The sequence below is a fragment of the Protomyctophum parallelum genome, assembly GCF_964188405.1.
Source record: "Protomyctophum parallelum genome assembly, chromosome: 17".
Taxonomy (NCBI): Eukaryota; Metazoa; Chordata; class Actinopteri; order Myctophiformes; family Myctophidae; genus Protomyctophum; species Protomyctophum parallelum.
Window position 1 is genome coordinate 5,920,555 of NC_139719.1, and position 5,000 is coordinate 5,925,554.

General features: G+C 42.4%; 1 protein-coding gene across 1 annotated transcript in view; it reads right to left on the reverse strand.

Moving 5' to 3' along the window:
- Nucleotides 1–5,000, reverse strand: part of LOC310874920 (leucine-rich glioma-inactivated protein 1-like) — a 429,872-nt gene that overhangs the window by 357,561 nt on the left and 67,311 nt on the right. The window lies entirely within an intron of this gene.

Below are 5,000 nucleotides of genomic sequence, written 5' to 3' on the forward strand. Positions count from 1 at the left end.
CTGTAGCATGAGGCAGCTTGATGTACAAGTACACCCCCTGGACATGATGTACAATACAAGTACACCCCCTGGACATGATGTACAAGTACACCCCCTGGACATGATGTACAAGTACACCCCCTGGACATGATGTACAAGTACACCCCCTGGACATGATGTACAAGTACACCCCCTGGACATGATGTACAAGTACACCCCCTGGACATGATGTACAAGTACACCCCCTGGACATAATGCTCGCAGGGACTTACACCAATCCAACCTTTGATGCCAAGCAGGGAGTCTCATTTTTCAGAGTCTTTGGTATGACCCGGCCGGGGAGGGGATCAAACCCCAACCTCCCTAGCCTCGGTCCCAGGCTTACTTATATGCGAAAAGAAAAGCCTGGTCACAACCTAAGGCAGAGAAGCTATCGGCGGTTGTATCCTCCGGAACAGCCATCAAATGTATTTCCCCCGGATACGATATTTTCCCGACCAATCACAACACTTGTTTCATTCGCGGAGAATGTAAACTGATTTGTAAAGCATCAACGATTTCACTTCCGCTAAAATCCCGCAACTTCCGCTGATAGTCTTTTCAGCTTAGGTCTTGCCCAGGGTGCAACCTCCCAGTCTCAGGGCGGACACTCTAACCACAAGGTCACTGAGCTGGTTGTTACAGTTCAATAATACCGTTTGAAATGAACATGCAAGTGGTAAATGATCTTGGAAAGCATCATGTTACATGTTATGCACATAATATAGCGCCCTTTGTCCCATATAGTAACCATAGACTGATAGTAACCCACTGTGTACATCCCAGTACCGTTCAATTTAACAGTATATAGGATGTGCCTACAGTATAACGGCATGCCCAAAATAGGGACGAAAATGGTTAAGACAGCACTGTGTCTATATCTAAATCCCATGAAAACATTGGCCTCTCTTTTATGACCATATATAGGGATCCCTGATGTCCTCAGTATGATGTCATGGTTCTGATGTGATGGATAGATTAGCCGCAAACCAAGTACTATGATAATGTGTACTGTACTAAACTCTGACGGGTACTCAGGGTACAACAGGTATTGCACAATGGGAGGTAATCATCCCCAACGGGCATCAGCCTAATAAGACAGTTTAACCCATTCTGACCGGGCACCCATTTTGGTGTTAGCATCATGTTATGCTTTATCTATTGAAAAATAGCAGATCTACAAGCTCATATCGCAAAAAATCGAAGAACGACTGACATTTTTAGAATCTGATCTCAGGTCAGAATGGGTTCATCAGACCAGTGTGTGTCCGGCGGAAACCTCGTATGAATCTGATCTCAGGTCAGAATGGGTTAAGAAATGGAACAATTAGTTAATATTGCAAAAAAAAAAAAATGACATGTTACTACTGTAGCAACTTAACTCAAATATGTTTTCACTATATTACAGAGACCACACACACACACACACACACACACACACACACACCTAATTTAATTCAGCATCTCCTATTCATCTCCTATTCAATCTGCTTTATCAAGTGGCAAAATGAATACATTTGATGCCAAGTTGACATCATCAAAGTGACATTAGCAACAAAGCACACAGCAGCAGGCCAAAGGGGGCGTTTGTTTTGCATATCTGATTGATATTTAGCTAATGAGCTGAGGCTACAGAGCTACTTGAACTCTATGGTGTATAATTTCGTAGTACAATCCAGGGCTATTCAGTGTGATTCTGGTACACATGTAACCGTCAGTTAGATAGGCTACCATAAAGACAATATAAGCTGGGTGATCCATCGCCACTAAAACACCTCCCTGCACCGCTATCTGACTGGATTCAAACAGCATTAATGGTGGGCAGGAAGATCATTGTTAAGGAATGGAAGTCTGAGGTTTTACCTCCAGCACATGTATGGTTCACTCAGCTCGGTATTGTGGCTGCTTTGGAGAGGTTATCCTTTAAGATGAATAATCAGTTGGATAAATATGATCTGAAGTGGGACGTGTTCCTCAGTCATGTTGCAGGTCCCTTGGTGTGATCCATGGTCAGGCAATGCCCTCTTGATTGTTTATTGTATTACTACACATTATGATACGGTTGATGATGCTGCGTTTGGTCGTGTAAATAATGTAAAATATTTTCACATTTTAATTTGATTTTTCCTTTTTTTTCCTTTATTTTTATTTGTATTTGTTTATCTTATCCATCTTAATTGTCTATCCATGAATACGTACTCTGCTGTTGTTGCTTGTGTTTGTATTGTAGGTTTTCTGTTTTATGCGTTTGTAAAAAATCTAAAATAAAGTACTGATCATAAAAAATCATCCCTCCCTTAGAGTATATATGAATAGAGAAGGCACCCAGAGGAAACCCTGAGGCCAAATGGACATAGTGGCCGAATGAAGGTATTGTCCGTTGACTATCATTGTACACGTTCACGACGGACGACGCTCGTGCGCGTTCAACGGCAGCGCGTTCATGTGTTTGGGGCCACTCACCATTGCAATCCGTCCCAGAATGCACTCTGTTCCTACCAGGAAGGAGGAGTGAAATCGCCTCATGCGCTTTTGAGCAACTTAATGCAAGTGGATGGGAGGAGAACTCGGGTGTCTTCTCTATTCATATATACTCTATGATCCCTCTTCTGAGGCACAGACCGAATAGACAGAAATGTTGCCATCTTATGATGAGCATTAGTGAGGACCAATTATATGAAGATAGGTTGAAAATATTCAAATAGCATTTCTATAGAATCATTTATCTTTGACGTGTAGTCTCTCCTGATTGGATACAATTTGTATCCCGACCGGAAAATGTAATTTCTGTTTATCAAAGACCTGTAGAGTCTGAGATGAGGGGACTCCTGTTACTCGGAATATACAGATTTAACTTTTTAACAAACACAAAAACATATCTTGTTGTTAACTCACTAGTTGGCTGCTTTCAAATTAACTACACTCCCAGCCTGGAAATCATCTATTCTACACAAACGCATCACAACATTGCCATCATGAAGTGCATGAGATCAGATCACACACTCAAAACTCATTCCTATAAGAGTACTGCCCCCTAGAGGTCAAATATGTGCACCGCAGATACCTTGGAAAAAGATTACTACAGCAAATGGGTTAGAATTTCTCCCAGTTTACTAGTCATTGAAACCAGTAGTCTGGTTAAATGAAAAAATCAACCAAGTTAGCTGGAAAAGGCACATTTATTTAAATTATTTTGTGGATTTTGCCTAAGAATTTATAATGCATGTGGTAATAGAATAGTAGAGAAGAGAGCCTGCAGAAAGAATTGGCCTTTTCTTATGATATGGGTCGACAGGCTCTATGCACAATACAGCAGCCATATAGAGGGTATGCGCATGCTTAACCCATTCTGACCGGGCACCCATTTTGGTGTCAGCATCATGTTATGCTTTAGCTATTTAAAAATAGCAGATCTACAAGCTCATATCGCGCCACCTGAGTGGCGCGATACGAGCTTGTAGGTCTGCTATTTTTGAAAAATCGAAGAGCGACTGACATTTTTAGAATCTGATCTCAGGTCAGAATGGGTTCATCAGACCAGTGTGTGTCCGGCGGAAACCTCGTATGAATCTGATCTCAGGTCAGAATGGGTTCATGTAGTTTATCAGATACGACTTTTCTATTTGGATGCATGGGTTGTCGAGGCCAGAAAGTAGCCTTTTGCCACTCAGTAGGTATAACTGCATAACTTCCGGTTTGATGATGATGTCACACGCATACCCTCTATTGGAAGAAAATCCATTACTTCACAGGTGTTACCAATGATACTAATGAAGGCTCTAGTGGAGTACAGTGGTTCTCAAATGTTTGATTGCAATGACCACCATCACTCAGAGATGGTGTACTACACATGGAGCCAAATGGATCCTTATGGGTGTTGTAGACGTACAGGTCAATTACTTACAGCTGCCATTCATTGCATGAAAAAAAATCACTCGTGTGTAGTCATCATCCATCATCATACATCCCATTCCGTGCTCAGCCAATCAGCTGAGCACATTCCGTGCTCAGCCAATCAGCTGAGCACATTCCGTGCTCAAACAGACAGACACACACAAAGCTTAAGTGGTTAATGTACCTCCAAAAAGACTGAAGGAAAGCATGCGTCTTAATTCTGAAGATAAGGCCAGGAAGCCATAAGAATTATGGAAACACAAATTACATAATGAGGCGCACGCACACACACACACACACACACACACACACACACACACACACACACACACACACACACACACACACACACACACACACCAAGGTCACGGAAGGACAGGAAACAGCAGAGGATGTGCCGATGATTGATTGATTGATTGAATACTTAATTGGCAGAAATATAATCAGTACAAGGTAAAAAATAACAAATGTGTACAGGTTGGGGAACAAAGAAGGGGGGCGGTGTGGGTAGTCACTAGACTATGGGGGGGTGGGGGGGTAATCATTTCTTCTCCCTTTGGCATGCTGAAAGGTGGATTTTCAGGCCTGTTTTAAAGGACGCCAGGGATTTTGCATTTTTTTGAAGGATGGAGTCAGGGCATTCCACACGTGGGTGGCAGTGCTGTAGAAGGAGAATTTGCCCATGTTTGTTTTGAAAGTGGGCGGTACCAGATCGTTGTTCTCGCTTCCTCTTGTTTTGTAATTTGTGAGAGTCGCTCACTTTTCTTTAGGTAGTGCGTCAGGTATGCTGGGAACAGAGGGCATAGGGGGCAAAGCTGCATTTACAATTTAAAATGTCAGTCCCAACTTCAATTGCTTAACTCCGTTTTCTGACCGGGCACCCATTTTGGTGTCAGCATCATGTTATGCTTTAGCTATTGAAAAATAGCAGATCTACAAGCTCATATCGCGCCACCGAGTGGCGCGATACGAGCTTGTAGGTCTGCTATTTTTGTAAAAATCGAAGAACGACTGACATTTTTAGAATCTGATCTCAGGTCAGAATGGGTTCATCAGACCCAGTGTGTGTCCAGTGGAAACCTCATATG